Source organism: Colobus angolensis, unplaced genomic scaffold (assembly GCF_000951035.1).
Source record: "Colobus angolensis palliatus isolate OR3802 unplaced genomic scaffold, Cang.pa_1.0 Scaffold6, whole genome shotgun sequence".
NCBI lineage: Eukaryota > Metazoa > Chordata > Mammalia > Primates > Cercopithecidae > Colobus > Colobus angolensis.
In genome coordinates, this window is record NW_012119598.1 from 24628953 (window position 1) to 24651768 (window position 22816).

Sequence of the window (22816 nt, forward strand, 5' to 3'; positions counted from 1 at the left end):
CCCACTGGTTCTTTAGCGCCCGCTCGGCTGGTCTTACAAAAACAAATCACATATGACAAAGAAGGAATCCTCAAGATTATATACTGTTTCAATAAAAGTGGCAGGACAAGTAAAAGAAAATGGTGAGTTAAGGAGCATTTTTGAACATCCACTATGCCAGGCACTCTTGTTTGATACCTGTAAAACATAATTCCATTATTTCTCCCAATAACCTGGCGATTTTACATATTTTAAAAAAGAGATTCAGCAAAACGATTGAACACATGGAGAGAGAGACTAGAAGGAGAGTTATCAGAGACTATGTAAAGTAGTGGGGGTGTAGGGGTGGTGAACGGAAAGCAGAGATGGTTGACTGCTACAAAATAAGTTAAAAAGAATGAATAAGACCTAGTACTTGAAAGCACAATAGGGGACTGTAGTCAATAACAATTTAATTGCACATTTTAAAATAACTTAAAAAGTGTAATTGGATTATTTGTAACATAAAGGATAAATAATACTTAAGGAGATGAATACCCAATTTCCCCTGATGTGGTTGTCATGCATTGCATGCCTGTGCCAAAATATCTCATGTACTCAATATACAAACCTACTATGTACCCACAAATTTAAAACCAAATTTAAATATAAGATTTAGAACGGTTAGAAAATGTATCCAGGATGATATCTGGCAATTCAAACACAGCTATGTTCACTTTTAAAACTGAACATATCTTATCCAGCAAATCAAATATATATCTGCATGTCTTATCATTCTGTTATAGAGACAACTGTGCCTGCTTTGCCCAATTTCAGGGACCAGGATTTCAGTTACGGCTTTCGGTCGGCTTTAGCTGTTTCAGGTTAACAATTCTTGACATTTTTAAGTTGTCTATTCATTTGTTTGTATATCACTTGGGAATATACAATACCGTTATGAAGGATTCATTAATAATTACGACTAGAAAACTTCCAGTAGCTGCTCACAAAAGCAGGTGGGTAGTAGACACAACTTTCCAAAATCTCTTCCCCAATAATATGAAATAACTTCACATCTATGAAAATTCAAAGCAAAACTACATTTCCCCAAGTTACTTGAAAACATAGAAAACAAAAAGGGCAAAATAATTGCATGTAAAAAAGAAAAATAAATGAATACTAGGGCCAAAGCAGTCTCACATGCTCACAGTCTCCTGTCTGCCCTCTGTGTGACCAGCAAGCATGGACCAGGAAAAAAACCTAAAGAGTTCAGAACAGGAACACCAGCTAAGAGGGCCTGAGTATGAGTTGGTAGCATCAATGTTATGGACTGAGCATGTCCCCTCGAAATGTATATGTTGAAGCCATAATCAAATGTGATCGCATCAGGAAGTGGGCCTTTGGGAGGTAATTTGGTTTAGCTGAGGTCATGAGGGTAGAGCTCTCATGATGGGATTAGTTCTCCTATATCAAGAGACAGAGAGAGATTATTCCCTCTTCCTTTCTCTACCATGTGTGGACACAATAAGGAAACAGCCATCTATAAGCCAAAGAAGACTCTCACCAGAACTCAACCATGCCAGTGCCTTGACCTTGGACTTCCCAGTCTCCATAATTGTGAGAAATAAATGTTTGCTGTTTAAACCACTCAGTCTATGCTATTTTGTTGTAGCAGTATGAAGTGACTAAGATAGACAGAAAAAATAAACCCACTGTAAATCTGAGAGGAAAAACAAATAACTGAGCAGATTAAACCAAGCACTGCACAGAAGGGATTTCAAAGTATGTGTCTTAAAGGGGAAAATATAAAAAAATAAATAGCATGGCTTCAACCTTTATGAAGTAAAAACTGCAGGAGGTGCAGCAGATATATGGACTAGGAGACCTAGCTAGATTAGGGTGAGGCAAGTGAGAGTGTAATAGAGTTCAATAAATGTCGATTCAAAAAAAATCCATGATGACTAAATATAAAATTGTAAATAAACGCAGGATCTGTCCCTTCACTTACACAACTCTGCTTCACTCATCTTACTGCAATCTTGGCCCAGATTCCAATAAAACCTTTTTTATGGAGAAAGGATGCTGTCCAATAGGCTTATAGTTTACTTATTTAACTTTTTAAAGTAATGCATTAAAATAGTATTTATCTTGATTACTAGGTATTTTGGTGCCCCATTAAATTTTGCATTAAAGGTGAGTACCTCTCTTAACTTCCTTGTCCCTGTCTTGCAAATAGGAGGTTTTAATACACTGCTGTTGTTATAAGATAGATAAAATTCACAGAAAATAAGTAAAAAGACAAAAAGTTACAAAAAGCTACAAAAAGTACCAGATGGTTAGATGGTTTCGCAGAACTCTACCATGTGCTTCAGACTAGATATTCCTAATACTCTACAAATTATTTTAGAGCATTGAAAATGAAGGAAAACTACCTAACTCCTTTCTCTTTTTTTGAAGAAAGAATAACTGATAATTAAACCAGATAAAGACAGTACAAAGAAAGAAAACTTGAGACTAATATTACTCATTAATATGAATTTGTAAATTATGATCACAGATTAGTGATACATTAATAATAATATACTATGGTCAAGTGAGATTTATGCCAAGAATATAAGGTTGGTTTAATATTGCAGATTTTTGTTCTCCAGAAGTATGAGATAATAAATTTATGTTGCTTTAAGCTACAAGATTCGTAGTCATTTGCTGTGGCAGCCCTTGAAAACTAATCCAGTTAGCATACATATGTACATTTCCCAGCTCTGTCTGCTGTAGGGACTGCAAACAATGACACTGCAATAGCAGTGAGTAGACCTAGCACCAAATTTCAACTTTCTAAACACCATTCCCCAATAAAAGAAACTAGGACTTTTTGAAGAAATGATTGACGCCAGGGCTGAGGCAGGGAACACATAAGATCAGCCGGGAATATTATATGGTATCAGAAATCAAATAAGCATTCAAAAAAGACGAGGGCTCAATAAAAGAAAAAGGACCTAGCCTGCTGGAGGAATTTGAGCAACAAAATAAATAAGAGTAGTATTTGATTATAATCCATAGACCAAACTTAAAATATATAATTAAAAATAAGAGAGAAGGGACACTTCTTCCTCAGAGTAGAATTTTAATGAACAAAGATGGAAGCAAAGAGGAAACATAAAACCACCGTTAGGTACACACTACAGTGATAATTGTCACAGACAAGGTTGACTCAGGAGTGCTGAATTCAATGAGAAAAAGTTTAAGGAGAAACATAATTTGTATATTCTCAGAATGTCTTCCCCAAGTTATTTATTAACTACATAGGGTAGAAGAGTAATTTTACATTCCAAAAATAAGCAAACAAACAAAAAACAGTGGAAACTAACTTTGCCAAGTAATCAAAGTTAACGTTCCCAATAATAAAATGTGAACACCATGGGTCCAACGATATGACACACTGAGAAGGGCACACACACCTCTGTGATATTCTTGCCAAAGATGCATGACTTTAGCTCAATGGTTAGAAAATGCCGCACGAATTCAAATTAGGAAAAAGTAAAAAGGATGTTGTGTGTTTCAGCCATGCAATAAAAAACCTGTTCAAATTTGTTTAAATTAACTTAAATTTAAACTAACTCCAAGTTAAGGAACACTTGAAACAGCTGGTCAATGATCTTTAAAAGGGTGAAGGCTGTGAAGGAGGAGGAAAGTTTGAGAAACTCTTACAGATTGCAGAAGACTAAGGGGAACTGACAACCAATCTCAAGGTAACATCCTAGATAGTATCCCGGAACTGAAAGCACAGTAGAAGAAAAATTAGTGAAATTTGGATCTAGAAGTCAATTTAGTTAACACTACTGTACCGATGTTAATTTCCTGATTCTGATCGTCGTACTGTGGTTACGTGCAATGACGGCATTAGTAGAAGCTCCATGAGGGAAACTGTATCATTTTTGCAACTTTTCTGTAAGTCTGAACTGAGTTCAAAATAAAGTTAAAAAATGACTAAACATACAAAGTAGATGAAAATAACATAGGTTGCTACAGTTGATTTAAAGAACACACAAATGCTATCACTAATGCTTGAGGGTGAAGTTCTCTCTTTTCCTCCTTCTTGAATTCTTCCTCCCTTCTTCGCTTCCTACCTTTCTTCTTTCTTTCTTCCCCACTTTCTCTTTTATCTTTCCTTTTATACTGAATGAGGAAACACATCCCATAGCAGAACATTTGTACAACCTTGTTGTGGTTTCAGAGCATTTTCAAAGCATTTATAAGGACTCAAGAAACAATTCTCTGATTGAAATCCAACCAGGAAGTAATGTGTTTCCATTTGACAAATACAGTCTTTTCTTTTCTGGGCCAGGTTTAGCTTCACTTATCAGACTGTTTGCAGCAACTGTAATCAATAGCTATTTACTTCCACTAAGCTGAGGAAAGAACCTAAGAATTAAGTGTTGCAATAGAGACAGGTTTTCAAGAAAAGAAGGAAAGAAAGTCAGTAAAATTTCTTTTCAGAAAGTGTTTTTGTTCCAATGTTTGCTCATGAAGAAACGAACCATTTGTAATAGTTAACACAGATTTTTTTGAGGGGAGGCATAAAAATGCATAATCTCTGAAATAAGTATCAATGACCATTTTTGATTTATTTAACTTTTAAAATTTAAGATAAGATTCAAAATTCTTTGTGTGTGTGGGTCTTTTTGTGTTTTGTGGGAAATGGGGGCAGACGTTGAGGTCAATTATCTCTCTATTCCTACTCCAGGTAAAGGTTTCCCGCCACCTCACCATCACCACGATCATCCATAAAAGAATTCTGGGATGAGCACAGTGGTTTACACCTGTGATCCTAGCACTTTGGGAGGCAGAGGCTGGTGGATTACTTGGGCCCAGCAGTTCAAGACCTGCCCAGGCAACGTGGCAAAAACCCATCTCTACAAAAAAAATACAAAAAGCTAACAAACAAAAAAAACCAACACACACACACACCGCTACAAAAATTAAACCAGTGTGTTCATGGCATAAGCCTGTAGTCCCAGCTCCTTGGGAAGCTGACGTGGGAGCATCACTTGAGTTGGGAGGTTGAGGCTTCAGTGAGCCAAGATTGCACTACTGTACTCTAGCCTGGGCCACAGAGAAGAATCATGTATAAAAAAAAAAGAGAGAGAGAGAGAGAGAGAGACAGAGAGAATTTTGCATGTCTTTACTTCACTGCCCACACTGCTTGAGTCACAATCAAAGAAGCAGGACAATGTCATGGTCATTTTTAAAAAAGAGAGAGAGAGAGAGGACTGTTTTGTGTTCTGAAGGAAAAGTAAAAGCTTTTGGCTAATGGAATATTGAGTAAAAACTAGTTTATCATATTATATAATTACAGAGTAATGTTAGGCATTTTTCATGAAGGAGAGCAGACTAGATAAAGGAATTAATGGGGAACAATTCAAAAGCCATGTGCCATGTAGTATAGGAAAAGCATTATGAGTCCTTCAGCAAGTTAACTTTTTCAAACTATTTCCTCCCTCTAAAGTTAGGAAGTTTATATTAAATTTTGTCCATACCTACAAATATGTACAATTTCACTAAGTCTATTGAATTTGACTCTATGTTTAGTGATAACGTACTCATGCATTCAATGCTTTCAAAAAGGACTTATGTCTATGAGTCAGTTCATGTATTTTTTTTTTTTTTTTGCTTTCTCTACTTATCATACTGTTGCTAAGAAATTCTGTTTCCAAATATATGTCTACAGGACACAAATTATATATAGTACATTTACCTAAGAACTCTAGAATACAAATTATCTATTTAGAGCCATATTTTTAAAGATACAACAGTGAGTTGTATCTGAGAAAAGAAAGGTTGCAGGAAAATCTGATATCCATAGATAATTTCTAATCTGGCTTTGGATCCTATCATATCCATGAAATGCATGCTAAATTCATTAATAATAACTTTATTTTGCAAGTCAATGAACACTTTCTCAGTTCTTATTTTAACAGATGTGATTAAAATTGACCTCTGCTTGAAAATAATAATGCTAAGGAGGTCTAGCTGTCCTGGTCCTTGTCTTGCCATCAGTTTCATGCCCTGATGCCCCTCATTGTCCTGGATTTGATGATTGGCCTATGTTTGCTTCTCACTGACTGCTCATTTCAAGATTTATACCTGGGGTTTGTTTTAATCAGATATGGTAAGTTAACAGACGTGGAGACAACTGCCTTTGAAAGAAGAATTTACTCCTTATATTTCACAAGAGAAGGGAGCATGCCAGGCTACAAAGGCCACATGGGGAAGGAAGCACCAGGTCTCATCAGGAGGCAGAAGCAAGAGGAAGAGGAAAGCCCAGGTCAAAGCATTTACTGGGTTCTCCATGGAAAAAGGCAAGACAGGGTAGGGGAATGGCTTTGGATTGGCAGTTTAAAAAATTCTGGAGGGCCTTAAGGCATAGGGACTGTCTCCAGTCTTTGGGCACCAGGACTTGGGTTAATTTAGGGAAAGGGAAATATCGGCTTTGTATGTGAGAGTTAGGTAAAGAAGTGTTTCAGCACAGGGGCTCTGGATCCCAGGAGTTGTAAACAACTTCGTCCGTTTGACGCTCTTTGGCTCTGTAATTAATGGATGCCAAATAGATAAACATAGAATCTAAGAAAACACAATTAGAGTTTACCGTGAGTTTTTAGATTTTTAACAATACTTACATCCATCACTTAAATCTAGACCTGTAGATTCTGTAAGCTTCATATATAGGTATTAGAAATCTCCCCATGAATGTAAGTGTACATCACAATGTGAAGATATTCAAAACTGAAGTTATTATCCATGCCCTGCAGAGCTGAGCTTTGTCCTCTATTTCTTACTTTGGTTGTCACCATTATTATACATCCAATCACCCAAGTCATAAATCTGAAAGACAGCATTGCCTTTTCAATCTTCCTTATATGCAATGAGCAATCATTAGTCCCTTCTGTCCTTATCTCTTACATATTTTTTGAATCTGTACATTGCTAGCAATTCATAATCCCTTAATCCATCAGTACAACTATCATTGTATATATAACCTCATTAAAAGTCTCTCTGCTTTTCATTCTATGGGATATGGACTTAATTACTCCCTTAATTACTCCCATTTTTAGTGGCTCCTCATAGTCCCTGGGGCAAAGTCCAAGCTGCCAGCACAACACTCATAGCTTTTGGTGGTAACATATGCAATTATTTTTCCCAGTTTTATTTTCAAGTAACTTTTCCATCACACTTTACGCTCCACAGTAAAATATTTGTGTTTTCTTTTCTAAAAACAAAAACAAAACCAAAACGTGTTATTTTATCTCTTTGCTAGTATACATTCTGGCCCTCTCATTGGAAATGTCCTCTGCTCACACCCATCCGTTTGGCAAGTCCTTTTTGTTTCAATGCCCTGCAGAACTGGCTCGGGCCTCAGTTCCTTTTGAGAACCTTCTTCAATTCACCCTTTTCCTTTGTACTACTTCATTTCTTTGTGCTTTTCACTGCACTTCTCCTGATGGACGGTAAAGATTCCTATGCCTCCTCTTCTCTCTCCCGGCCCCTTTACCTGCAGTTTCATGAGGGTAGGACTATGTTGCACATCTATATCTTAATAGCTCCTATCCACAGTCTAATACCCTAGCAGGCCGTCAAGAAATGTTTATTGCACTCAAATGAACTGAATTGAAAAAAATTCAGAACACTTCTCTGACTGAGGAACCACGACAAAAGTTATGAAGCAATTTTGTTCCTCACAGGGGAGCATGTTTTCCTGAGAAGTCCAAATATTTTTTTCTATAACATGTTGAGTTTTTTCTTTCTTTTCTGGTTTCACTATTAGGCAGCTGTGGGACAATGTACAATTTCTTCCCAGCAATGAAAGCTTTGTTTAATATATGCAGTACCTTTTGTGCCTCACTAACAGTCCCCAAGGATCTCCCTCTTGAAGAATATATGCAGAGTGAAAGAAATGCTAAGAGAACAGTCTGTGCTAATAATGCAAACAAGAATTGAAGAACAGAATGTAAAAACAGACTCTAAACTCTCCTCAAAACATGATTTCCATGATTTCAGAATGCCCCTTAATTGTGCTCTGGAGAGGCCAACTCATAAATAATATTAATAATTTTTTATAAAAGAATGCCCCTTAACAAAAAAAGTCTACATAAAGAGTAAGTTGGATTGAAATGTCTGAATAAAAATCCCACAATAATGTATTCATTCATTTATTTATTTATTAAATACATTCAGTAACAAATTTTAAACTCTAGGCATCAGTTTCTAGGTATTTACTGTTTGGGAATGTAACTAGATATTCATTTTATCTTAAGCTATATTACCGGGTAGACCAATCCAATATTCTCATAAATTCCTTGACTCTGTATTCCAGATCTTGCCTTTCTTATTCACTCTTTAGTTACTCTGTCATTCTGCTGAGTCATATATGTCTAAAATGACTTACTATATGTAGCAATGTGTTTTTATAAACGTATGTAAGACAAAATCAAGATGTATAAGTTAATATGTGATGATAAAAATATAATTGAACACTCTTAATATTAAGAGCTTCTAAATCTTATACAGAGAACACAGTAGTAAATGTTTCCTGGAATCTTAATTTTACTAAGTATTGAAAATAAGAGAATCAGAGTTCAGCATTTATGCTATAAAAAGGAATGTAGAAAAAATATTCTAATACTTATTTAAAGACTTCTTCCCTGTATATCACACCATTTTGATTCTGGAATAAGTTGGTCTTCTTATGCTAATTAAAATCCTATTTTAAAAATATGTCAATTTTATTAAAAATCAAACTAATCGTTAAATATTTTTTAAACTCATAATAGATGTCATGAGAGTAAGAAAATTACATGCTCAGTGAAATAGCTGTAAAAGCTGTATTATGATTTGCCTTCATTCAGCAAATTTAGAAAAAAAAGTACCTATTAGTAACAACAAATCAAAATCAACAAATAAGTGTATCCTTACATACTAATTTCTGTAATTTATTAATTAAAAGACAAGTGAGTATAGTTGAGAATTTGGAAAATATGTAATTCATGACTCCCTTCGCCCTCCTTGTCTTTTATTTTCCAGATGAGTAAACTGAGGTACCTTCGACCAGTAGTTAGAATTGTATAGTAAATGTATGAGGCCTTTTGCAAAGATATAAAAGATATACATAATGCCATTTATGTAATATTCTTGTAAAATATTTAAGTTGAATCTTATAAGCAATCAGACCAATTCAGGATGTGGATTTCTATGATAGATCACTACCCAGTAATATGAATAGTAGTTTTAAAATATTTTTATTTATTGACCAATTGATTTGAGGTCTGGGCTTAAATAATTAGTGGGGACACAGATTTAAACATTATGCTAACCACCACACTGTTATTATTAATAATAAAAGATTTAAAACCTAATTATAAAATCATATTGAAATGAATATTTATCCTGCATTTATTGAAGAGCATGCAGCTATTCTGAAAAATATATTTTTGGCAAATATTTAATTAGCTAGATAAGAACAGAAAAACATTCTTTGTATAATATTATGTGAATAAGCCAGCATGTACAGTGTGTATATATCATACATCTGAATGTGTGTATGCAAGAAGTAAAATGTTATAAAAAAATGGAGCAAAATAAAAATAGTTATATCTCAATGGTGGAAATACTTCCTGTTACTTTCTGAAATTTTCTGAATTTTATTTTATATATTCATATAATCTTTGCAAGCTGGATTATATTTAAAGAGAAAATTTTAGCAGTAATATTTTCAATCAATCAGTGTACTCATTGTAAATAAATGATTCTATGTATTGACAAAATTAATACTTTTCAGAATAATATCTGCTTCTATTATGAATTTTGTATAATATTTGGTGTTCTTGATTATAATGGTGGTATACATACTCTGAAATGTTCTGTAATCCAGGCCATTTGTTTATTTCAACTGAACTTACTACCCAATGGTAATATTGCATAGTGCCACATGTCTAAATCTTGAAGGCCATTTTATGCCACAAATGGATTCAACAATATAAATACCATAAGTGACAGCTAAGAAGAGTATTAAAAAGCATAGTACAGTGACAAATAAGAAAAATTAGGGCCCAGAAAGAAGAAACAGACTATTAACCCATTAGGATAGCTACTAACAAAAGAAAAGAGAAGAGAAGAGAAGACAAAGTGGGAAAGCAAGTGAGCAAGAAAAAGGAAAGAAAAAGAAAATAACAATTGATGGTGAACATGTAAAGAAACTGGAGTTTTTGTGCATAGTTGGTGGGAATATAAAATGGTGTCGCTGCACTTTGGGAAGCCGAGGCGGGCGGATCACGAGGTCAGGAGATCATCCTGACCATCCTGGCTAACACAGGAAAACCCCGTCTCTACTAAAAATACAAAAAATTAGCTGGGCATGGTGGTGGGTACCTGTAGTCTCAGCTGCTGGGGAGGCTGAGGCAGGAGAATGGCATGAACCTGGGAGGCAGAGTTTGCAGTGAGCCGAGATGGTACCATTGCACTCCAGCCTGGGCAACAGAGCAAGACTCTGTCTAAAAAAAAAAAAAAGGTTGTAGCTACTAACATAGGGGGTTTAGAAAAAAATAAAAACATATAATTACCATAAGGTACAACAATTCCACTTCTGAGTGTATACCTAAAAAAATTGAAAGTGGGGACTTGAAGAGATGTTCGTGAACCCATGTCCATAGCAGCAATATTCACAATTGCCGAAAGATAGAAGTCACCAAAAATGAGTGGATATACAAAATGTGGTATATACATGCAATAGAATATTATGCAGCCTTAAAGAGGAAGGAAATTCTGACTCAGACTAAAACATGGATAAATCTTATAGACATTATGCTGAGTGAAATGAGCCAGTCACAAATACTGCATGATGCCTCTTATATGGGTAGTCAAACTCTTGCAGACTGACAGTAGAATGCTGGCTGCCAGGGCTTAGGAAATGGAAAATGGAGTTATTGTTTGAAAGGTACAGAGTTTCAGTTTCATCAGATGGAAAGAGTCCTGTAGACAGATGGTGGTGATGGCAGCACAACAATGTGAATGTACTTAATGCCACTGAACTGTACACTTTAAAAATTAAGGTAGATGTTATATTCTGTGTATTTTACCACAATTAAAAATTTTTTTTTAAAGAAGGAGTCTACAAAAACAAACAAACACAAAGAAAGAATCTGAGTAGCTAAACTAACAAACACCAAGTGTAGTACTGGTATCTAGTCACATACTTTAAAGTATATCTATTTTTTCTGACATATTAAAAACCAATTTAGTCAAGCAGTAAAATTTTATAATAAGTAAGACAAAGCACAGTCTAGGTACCATTATTCATTTGAAAAAAATAGTGAGTATTGATTAAAGGAACCGAAAGTATCTAAGGATATCAGGCTTTAAAATCATATTAAGAAATTTCATGGCTGAGAGGTAAAATTTAGGTGTTTGTCTTTTATAACTCTTTTACAATAGTATTCAAGAGTTTGGAAGCTACTATATAGCTTATTTTTATGTTCAAAAGAAGTATACAAAAGAATAATGTTGAAAAATCCTAATTTCTTTATTAAAGTGTTTTATGTGAGTGCATTATTTTATCCAGCACAATATAGTGGAAAGGGTCTATATGAACTCATGAGAAAAATAGATCTGCCTTTACATTTCATGCAGCCCTTTACTAAAAAATGAACTTAGGCATGTGGCTTATCTTCTCTGAGTCTCAAATTTTCTAATTGTAAAATGGGGGTGATAAAATAGGCTTACTAGTATCATTAGAAGTATTCAAAGCACATTTAAATTACACAGTGCTAATCACATTAAAGACAGCTATATTTGTAAACATTCTTTAATTTAGCTAATAACTAAAGACTATCTCAGAATCATGCAGAGAATGGTAATAACCACACATTTGAATATTGGGAGAACCGTGGCATACAGAATTCATGATCCAAAGGAGATCCCAACCAATATGAATACTGAATGAATTTTCCTGTGAGTAGTATAACAAGACACCCAATTAGTACAATTAGAAGATAATGCATATTTTTCAGTGGAAAACATAATTTAAAAAATAACTTCCAGAGTAAACAAAAAGATGTTTATGTTTTTGTTGCTCAACTTAGCAATGTTCCATTCCAGTGAATAGGGAGAACTGTATTGATTGCATGTTAGATGTTGTATATCTTACATGGAAAAAGCTGTACATTGAAAATAACTAAAATTCTATTTGAAAAAATATACTGCACATAAGCCTGTACAAAATACTTCCCAAATGGTTATTTTTGCATGCAATTTAGAAGGCAGCTTGGTAAAGTGGAAACATCTGTGGAATGGGAACTAGGAAACTTGAGTTCTGAGCTGACACAAGTGAAATCTCAAGAAGTTAATTTAATCTCTCTCTCTAAACCTCAGTTCTTTATGGGTAAAATAAAAGCTTGAACAAAATAATTTCCAAGTTTCTTTCCCCAGGGAATGAACACTTATACTATCTATCTATACTAAAATCAACTCTGATCTCAATTTAGTCTCAGATTGACTCTCTTATCTCTATTTCTGATATATTTTGAAGATGAGTGACAATATGATTTTTAAAAAGTAGTGGCAAGAAAATTGGTTACAGAATACTTCTCTCCTAATGTATAATTAAATGACTCAAAATGTATTTAACAACAACAACAAAGAAAAAACACCAGGAAATTTCCAGTTCACTTAATGGGAAAATAGTTTATAGACTCATAAACTGTAATGGTGTTGTCAATGGCTAGAAAGATGTGTTTGTGGCTAAACACTTGACCTCTCAATCTTGCCCCTACCTCACCTTTACTCCCAGAATAGGTGCATTGAAAAAATGTATGTGAACAATATCTTGAGAGTTCATAAATACCCTGCAAATGGAAGACAGGTTGTCTGAGGCAGTGTGACTATAACAGCTTTTGATACGATTTTGGTAAAACTGCTTATCTTTGGTAAAACTGCTTATCTTAGAAGTCCATCGACCCACTCTAGGACTTTAGGAAAGACAAAGGCTTTGGGGGCCTTCTGGAGCACAGTGCTGGCCAGGGGATGAAGTTGAAGTACAAAGAACTTTATGGGTAGAGTGGGTAGTGATGTTATCCACTTAAAATGTACCTCAGAAGGGAGAAAGTATTTCAAGTCCCCCATCAAGGGTTCTTCACATAGATTAAAGGTAACTCAAGGAAAAGTACTACCCATCTTTAGAATTATGGTTTAAAGAGAAAAATGGCGCATTTCAGCTAAAGATAAATTGACATAAATAAGGGTTATCCACACAATAACAGAGCAATTAACTCTGCTCATATTAAGCAGGGGGGTACTGAGAAAAATGTTATGTTGATTATAAAAATATGGTATTTTGAAGTAGTTATAATGAATATAATAATGATTAAAATAGCATAGCATACTACAAAGTTGAAAGAACGCTATCTGGAAACAAATTAAAGAAAGAAACAGAAGACAAATACCCAGCAGTATTTTATGCTATTGAAGAACTTAATAAGAATGTAAAGTCAACAAAAGTAAAATTCAACAATGAAATGATAAAATTGCATAATAGGATTTTTTTTAAAAGTAGAAAGTAGGGAAGTAGAACAAAATCCTAGAGCAAGAATGTTATTGTAGTTACTAGCACATGCTGAGGAGTAACGCGTCCTGAATTCTAAACCTAACTCTTCCCTTTACTAACTGTGTCACCTTGAGCAAACTACATAACCTCTGTGTGCCTTAGTCTTTCACCTATATGATGTGAATAAAGTGCTGTCTTCTCCATTTAGTTTCTTGTGTTAAATAATAGAGTTACTGCTTAAAAAAATTACAAAAAAATTGGCTAAAACAGATTCAGTTGAAAATTGATTTAGTAGAAATATTAAAAGGCTAAAGATAATTGCAGCTAATTTGAAGAAAAGGGGTAATTATAAGCTAATATAAAATGAAAGACTTTAAGGTTAAGATGTTAGATTAATATAAACAAATAAGTTTATTCTAAAAACCCACTACAACTATAATAAAGATTTTTTTCTTTATATAAACATGTAAGAATAATAAGAACACAAGAAGTGAAACAGTAGTAACTATTGGAAACTGGATCATATTAAAGAGTCTAATTTATACCCTAAAATCCTCCAAATATGCAGGAACCTAGAGGGCTCGACTGTATATCAATATCCCAGTATCAGACACACCTTCTAGGCAGGATACTAGCAAGGTACTGTTTAAGGAATCCAACTAACCCTGTAAAAAAGATCTATAGTTTCTCACGTCAGACTTACCAAAAAGTACCCTAATAAATTACTCTATACCAAAGCTCAAGGTTAACAAACTCCACTATGCACGTGATATTTTTAATTAGCCTTTTAATCCCCCTCACACACATCTTAATTGTAAGCTGAGAATTTCTAGACTTGTGATTAAACTTCTCATATAGAATATAGAGGCCCAAATAAGCAAATAGGGAAAAAGTGAGTTTCAGAAAGAAGACATAATACAGAGAGAAGACAACTTTTTAAAAAAACTTCTATTGACATCATTCAATAAATAGAAAAAGCAATTGTACTCATGAAACAAGAAGAGGATGAATCAAAATAGGAATACTAAGAAGTCAATAAAAATCCTTAGAAATTAAAACAAGACAGTGGTCATTTTTAAAATCCCCTTTCATTATGGAAGAGCTTTCCTAAAATAGAGCAAAAAGAAGAGAAGTGCAAAGGTAAGAAAACTGGATAACTACTCCAGAAGGTCCAATGTTTGAAAGGTAGGTAACATTTCCTTAAAAGGGAACAACAGAAAAAGGAGGAAAACTCTTAAATGTTTTCACCAATAGCACATGATTGTGACATTTCAGATTGCTAGAAATATGGGAAATAGATTCCACAAAATTTTAAAAAGTAAGTCAGGTACTAATTACCAAGAATCAGAATGACTGGATTTTATTATCACAACTGAAACAAAAAGAAAATGATAAATGCCTGAAGGAATTTCTCAGGAAGTTGCTGGATGACATCCTCTATCAAAATGAGGGAGCAAACCCAAAACCAGTATAAAATGAAACAACAACAACAATAAAAAGAGATCCAAACAAGATAAAAAGGAAGGGCATATCCAGTGAGTAGTGAAGGGTAAGCCTAAGGTGACCACATGGTGCCCTAGGTACAGACGAAGCCTGTTAAATTGGAGCAGTGTGGCCCAAAAGACAGGCATCATGATGCCTTCACTTTTTATATACTCTTTTATTTAAGTACTGCAGAATAGGCTTGGCCTAAATACAGGAATACACCAATAAAAACAATGACATGAGAGTCATTAATTAGGGACCCAGCACAGAAGAATTGCAAAGGATGCCAGCAAAAGAAGTCTTGTGGTGATACTGAACAGTGGTCCTGGAGAGCAACTGGCCCAAATAGAAGGATAACTGATGCTTTCAGGAACGATATTTTCAGAAGACATACTATATTATAGTTTAGCTCATATGACTAATATTGTAGTAAATAATATGGAGAGGCTAAGCTGTGAGAAAACATACCACAACACTTGGTATTGGAAGACAATAATGTAGTGTCTACCAATAAATTGATCCAAGAATACTATTCACTTTAAGTATAGAAAGGCAGTAACAATTGTTCTCAAATAAGAAAAATCTCAGTGAATAGAGTATATGTAAGCCCTTTGCAGACAGGTGGGAGGAGAGGGTAATGACATTCACTTAAGTAAAAGCTAAATAAAAAATGAGAACATAAGAATTGAGAAGCTGATAGAAGAACATTAATTATTTTAACTCTATAAGTACTAAACACTTATAGAAATTATGATTATAGAACACTGTAAATATTTTGAATACAAATTTAAAAATCAATTAAAAATACTATAAGAGCACTGATATCCCCATCTTTTAAATATCCTTTAATTTCTACTAATTGGAATTGAATAATGTAGTTTAAAAATATAACATGATTTCAATTTCTTCATGTTTTTTCATGTATTCTAAGCTCAGGAAGATTTTATAGAAATAGCATCTCTGTGGCAAAAGAAAATTATCTGGAAGTTGAAGATTTCAGCCCTTTTACTATGACTGTTCTCTTTTCGAAGTGCAATCAAACTAAATATGCTAATTCTATTTTGTAAAAGCATGTATAGTACCATTAGCTGTATCAAGTTATTTACATTTATCCATCCACCCATCTATTTAGGTAGCGAAGCACTCCCTCAGAACTCATTAACAGTGGTTACTTCCAAAAATCTGGTAATTTATTACTTTTTTTTTTGGTATTTGTATATATTGCTTACCCGTAGGTATTTTCATTGTCATAGAAAACAAGGCACTATGTTTAAATTTTATTTTAAAAGTCTCTGCATGCAGAACACAGTGTAGAAAGTAAGCTCTTAGAGCTTCAAGAATGCAGAAAATTCTTATTGCCTCCATTCTTCGGAAGAGTCACACAAGGTGTGCAACGCATGGCAAGGAGAGGACAGCACAATAGAGAGTTTCCGTGACACTAAGCACTTTGAAAAGGTAGTTCCTACAATGAGGTAGGACTGGAGAACAAGTTTACAGCATTGGTCACAATGTTAGCTTTTTCTTTTTCTTTTCTTTCTTTTTTTTTTTTTGAGACGGAGTTTTGCTCTTGTTGCCCAGGCTGAAGTGCAATGGCACAGTCTTGGTTCGCTGCAACCTCCGCCTCCTGGATTCAAGTGATTCTCCTGCTTCAGCTTCTCGAGTGGCTGAGATTACAGATGCCCACCATTGTGCTTGGCCAATTTCTGCATTTTTAGTAGAGACAGGGTTTCACCATGTTAGCTTTTCTCAGAGCATACCTCTCTGCAGTGTCCACCTTGTGCTCTGTTTTGAAATACTCCGAGATAGATGGAAACTGATTTAATAGGTCCCCACTGACATCAGGAGCTGTCAACATAAAACCTATTCACTAGTGAGAGAGAATATTTTTGACCTTCTCTCTAGAGAATGAAATGTTTCTGGAATGGCAAAAGGGCATCTATTCTTAGAGAGATCCTGTCAGTTAGAGTCTTCCTCTGACAGTACTCAGAATATGCGAAATTCAAGAAAGTTCCTTTCTTTATCCTAAGTGTGTCCATATGGTGAGGTCACCTCAGCCACACAGACAAGAAACACAGCTCCTCATTTCCATATGTTCTCTCAGGGAGACAGAAAGTTGACCAACAACCACTGAAATCCTTATGTGTTGTTAATGTGAACAAAGTGTACTTGAGTTGATAAGTAATGAGAGAAGTTGAACAGACTTGCACATCCCTAAGCAGAAATGCATAGGTGTGTCTGACATGCATTATCAATGCATTGTTTATATAACTGCGGTATTATTTTTTAATTTGTTTGCCTTGCCCAGTGACCGTTGTTTACGACTAACCTCTACACTTCCCTTCATTATTCTATTCTTCCAATGTAAAATATGCTCCTCTGCTCTGCTGCCTATCTAGAATCCTTTCCACCACCAAGGCTCTGCTTAAGTCCTGTGCACTGACGGGATTTCTCCAACTCCAGCTTGGACTCATACCTCCCCATCTCTGACCCTACATTACACCAGCCATCTGGAAACAGTAGGGCTAAATATTTGGGCTCCACAGTAAATGGCTTGGATTTTAATCTCAGCACCATGATTTACCAGCTTTGTGACCTTCGTCAAGTTATGTGAGGTGCTTGTGTTTGTTCTCTCATCTGTAACATGTAACTAATAATGTACTTGCCACCCCAAATTGTCACGATTAAATGAGATTATACCTTGCCACTCCAATTGTCACGATTAAATGAGGTTACTGTGATTTGATGATAATTTCATATGTGATAGCCTAATTTTCTAAAGGCGATTGCAAACTTCCTGGTAAAATCCATGTCTAATATTTAGTACAATGATAGGTACTAAGTAGATAATAAACACTGATTCATTTATTTCAGCACAAAGTTGTAGAAAAAAAAGGACTAGACTGGAAGAGAAGAAACAAGGCTTATTTTTTCCCCTAGATTGCCACCAAAAATCTGTGATCTTGAAAAAGTCCCTGACCTTCCTAGGTTTTAATGTCCTCACTGATAAAAATAGAACAAGTCCAAATTTGTAAGATTTATATACGTAGCAAGTCATCTATGAGAACTAAATGGGTGACAGTTTACATACAGGGAAAAGATGCTAGAGAGTTCTTTTGCTAGAGAGTTCAATCTATTTTGTCTAAATTTAAAATTGCACCTTTATTTCTTTTCCTACAGTTAGAAAATAAAAAAAGCAGTCTTTACCTACTTGATAAGAAAGAAAAACCTACCTCCAAAGTCAACTCTTTCTCACCAAGGAGAGTTGAGTGTTAAAAAATTTAACATATGTCAAAACATGTCTTGGAGACTGTCCAGGACAGTATATAAAATGCTGTGAGCTTTCAGGCTCTAGGCAGTAGCCTCTAACATGGTGTGTTATGGCTATGTGTATCTCATGCATTTTTTAAGGCTCTGCTTTAAATGCAGGTTTATCAATAAAAATGCCACCAGAAAACAGCTTTGAAATTTTAATATCTTCCTGAAATAAAAGGTTTCCTCAAGGCAGGTCTGGAATTGGTTGTGTCTGAACGCCATCCACTTTCATTATACAAGGAATTTTCTTACAGCTGCTAAATCCTAATTTTGCAAGAAGTTAAAAGAAAAAAATGCAGCTCTGCACCTCTCATCATCAAAAGCAGCATAATTTAAACCTTTATTGTGTCAGTCATGAATTGTCTCGCCTGTAAGCTCACAATGTCATAATATTCTTTTAGATTAATGAGGATCCCTACAATTACAGAGTAGAAACCGTCATGGTGCACGGCAGAGCCTGTCTAATGGCAGAAATTACCGTGAATGCTAATGCGTTAGCCAAGATTACAAGAGGAATTACTGCTGTCACCAAATCCAAAGGATCTACAGCTGAAAGACAGACAAATCTGTTATCTCTCAAAGTCATTTTGGGGAGAAGGTGAATTACCATAGAGGACATTTTTATTCCTCTTATACATATAATAAGTAATGCTTTAGACTGCCTCAGAAATTAGCACAGAGGTTTCTTTTAGGGTTTTAATGCACTACAGAATACAATGCCTTTACTAACTAGCTTGTGCACACAGAATTGAAAGATGTGCATGATTCTCTCATGTAAACTCAGCACAGTTTCCTCATTTCTGAAACTTGGGTCATTGTAGTGTTTGCCACATGCGGTATAGATTCTGAATGGAAAACTAGAACGAGAAACTTTGTCCTGGGCTCTCCTTGTTCTAACTCGTCTTCTCTTCTGCTCCTGGAAGGGCTACCTCTTAAAGATAAATATGAACATTTCACTCTTTTGTTTTACACCCATGGACAAAGTTCAAATTCTCTAGAGCACGGTATTGAGTTTTCTACAAGTCAACCCTGCAGCCGCACTTCTTCCAGAAACTCTGTGCTTTAGACATTGTATGACATTTCCTTCTTTCCTCGGTGTCTTTATGCATGCTGTTTTAACACCTAGTAGCCCGTGTCCAACCTGACACATGCCATTGCTTTTGTGACTCTATCACTGACTCCATTTTCCCTTAAGCATTCACTCTCATGATGCTCACTACATTGGATTAATATGATTGGTATGTCATTGTTTTCTCTATAAAACTGCTCTGTCCAATACAGCAGCTCCCAGATACATGAAACTATTTACATTTAAATTAATTAAGATGTAATAAATAGAAAAATCCAGCTTTGCGGTTGCACTAGCTATGTTTCAATACTCAATAGCCAAGCATGGCTAATGGCTACCAAGTTAGATGGTGTAGACATGAAACATTTCCACTATCATAGAAGGTTCTGCTGAATCATGCTGCTTTAGAAGGTGAGGTTTCAGACTGTTCTGTCTCTTAGTGTCTAAATATAACCACAGAAGAACATCTACTGTAATGAATTGGACAGTGACCCCCAAAAGATAGCCCAAGTCCTAATTCTACTATAGATAAAGTACTAAAGATAGCCCAACTCCCAAATTCTACTATAATGAATTGCATAGTGGCCCCCAAAAGATAGCTGAAATCCTAATTCCCAGGATCTGTGAATGTGACCTTATTTGGCAATAGGGTCTTTGCATAGTAATTAAGTTCAGGATCTTAAGATGAGAGCACCCTGGGTTTATGGTCGGTCCCTCATCTAATGTCCTTATAAAAGAAAAGAAAGAGACAAAACAGACACAGCAGAGAAGGTCATGTGAAAATGGAGGCAGAGATTACAGCAATTCATCTACAAGCCAAAGAATGCCAAGGATTGCTAGCAACCACCAGAAGTTAGGAGAGGAACACATTATCCCTCAGAGAGTTCAGAAGGAACTAACCCTTCTGATGCCTTGATTTCGGATTTCTGGCATCCTGAACAGTGAGAAAATAAGTATCTTTTGTTTTAAACAATCCAGTTTGTGGCAATTTGTTACTGCAGTCCCCAAATCTCTATCCCTTCCCAAGCAAGAAATATGTTAAAGACACTGTAGCTGCAATAGAGGGAATTGAATGTAGGAAACCAGCTATGCAAAGGATACAAGTTGCTGAGTCAAACGAGGAGCAATGAGACATTCAGAGATTAGGTGTAGCAGGGAGACATTACCATGCTAAGCTGGAGAGATGAATGGGGTGGAACGTTTCTGAGAACTTTCCAGAGCCAGGGGCTAAGGTCTCCTGCCTCAAGTGGGCACATGGCAAGCCTGAAGCCATGGAGCACATGCTCTGACCTTAATAAAACAGGACAAACTCTGGAGAAACTGACATGATCACATATTATTTCAATAGACTTAGTTTAAAATAGATTATCCCAACTAAAGATTACAAAAATATTTTCCTTTTTGTCCCTTCTATTTAATTCCTCAGTAACTGAAGATTAAATGTTTGATTTTTTTCTCTGATTTCTCCAAGTTTTCTAAAATTGAATTCAAAGTACATTTCTCACCACTTCAGAACATTCAGAGCATAACATAGGCCTGATTTTCTTTTCAAAGAATTACTCTTCAAAAAAATGCTTTCTTTTTCTGCATACTTAGTCCCTGGTCAGTTCTCCTGTGGCCTGCCTGACCTCACGCTTTGGAACTTGATGTCCGTCACCCATCATTGCTTTGCTGATCTCCATACGACAGCTCTAGCTTATATGAACTCACCTTACTTTTTACCCCACTGTGGTCCCCTTTAATATGACCATTTTCATACATGAAAATTCTTTGTATGCTTTTCTGGCAGAGATCTTTATTTGTGCTCTGAGATACTCTTCTCATAATTGGCCTCCCTTTGCAACTTTAAATACCCCAAAGCTCTTATTTTCTTTTAAAATGGCTTTTGTGACTATAGAGAAGGGCTTATTTAGGCAAGTGTTAGGGGAAAAGAATGTTTTTCTTCCATCCTTCTATCACCCTAATCTTGTAATTGTCTGATGTGGTGAACCATTTGTATGTGGAAGTAATGATTTTAAACTCAGAGGATGTGTGGTAAGATTGTGAATTATCTCAGCTTAATGACGAGTTAGTGGTGAATGCAGTCATGAAGAATCTGGAGTCTGGAGACAGATGGCTGTGGGTTGCAATCCATCTCTGACATTTGCCTGTCATGGGATGTTGGGCAACTCCCTCTCTATGTCCAATGTACCAGTTTCCTCATTTCTGGCATTTTATGCATAATTAAAATGCCAATCACCTATGTTGCTTAGATTAAACTACACAATATTTATAAAACATACAGAACATAGTAAGTGGTCAATTATTATCTGTCATATTGTTAGTGTTAATTGTTGTTATTAGGAATTGGGGCAAGAACTATGGGTGGTGAAGGGAAGAGGTAAATTGTAGAAACATGATCACGACTACATTTGGAAGGACAGGAGAGTCATGAAGGATGTGCAAGGCAATGCCCTGAGCAGAGTTTGGTCCTAGGATATAAATATCAAAGTCATCTAAATGAAGCATGTGGAAGGCATTGTGTGGGGCATTTCCTTATACTTCACAACATTCAATCCTCACTGCAAGCCCATGAGACAAATCTTCACACCTTTGTTTCACACATGAGGAGACTGAGGCTCAGAAAAATGAAATATGACCCAACAGAAAGCATGAGGCTTTGGATGCAAGCAGACACAGCTTTGAATCCCAGCTCGGCCATTTACCAGTCATGCTATGTTGTGGAAGTTACATTACTTTTAAGAGCCACAGATTTTTCATCTGTAGGATGGCAATAATACCACTTACCCTGTAGAGTTTTGTAAAAGTTCAAGATGCATGTATAAGCCCTTTGAACAGTGCTCCATGCGCTGTTGGCTTTCAATAAATGGCAGTTACTTTTATCTTTGTGTGATTATAACCAATAATAGATAAGCTAGTCTATTTAGTGTGCTGGCTAATGGAAGATCAGTCACTCCTAGGCTGCCATGGTTTTGAACTTTATCTTCATAGGATCATACTTATAATCATGTTCCTTCCTTGCTAGAAGAAAAGCTTCATGAGAACAGGAACTGTATTTATCTTACTCAACACCCTCTCCCCAGTGCCTACCTAGCACATTCAGATGCTGAAAATTATTGGATATCTAACTGGCTGACTTTCAGAGCAGTGTTCTGGTCAGAGAGGAATGTCAGTGGCAGGATGATTGTAGAAGGAGCTGAGCATGAAGGTGTGCTCTCAGTGACCATCAGCATCCTTGGGAACTGCTGGACATCTTCCACCATGAGCAAAATGCAGAGATTTCAGAGGAAGAAACTGCGCACATAAATGTCAAGGAAATTGGACCTAAGAGATCCATCTGGCAGTGTTAGTGTATGCTCTAAGGTGATTTGTAGAGTTTGTTTACAGTCCTTGATTTCTTC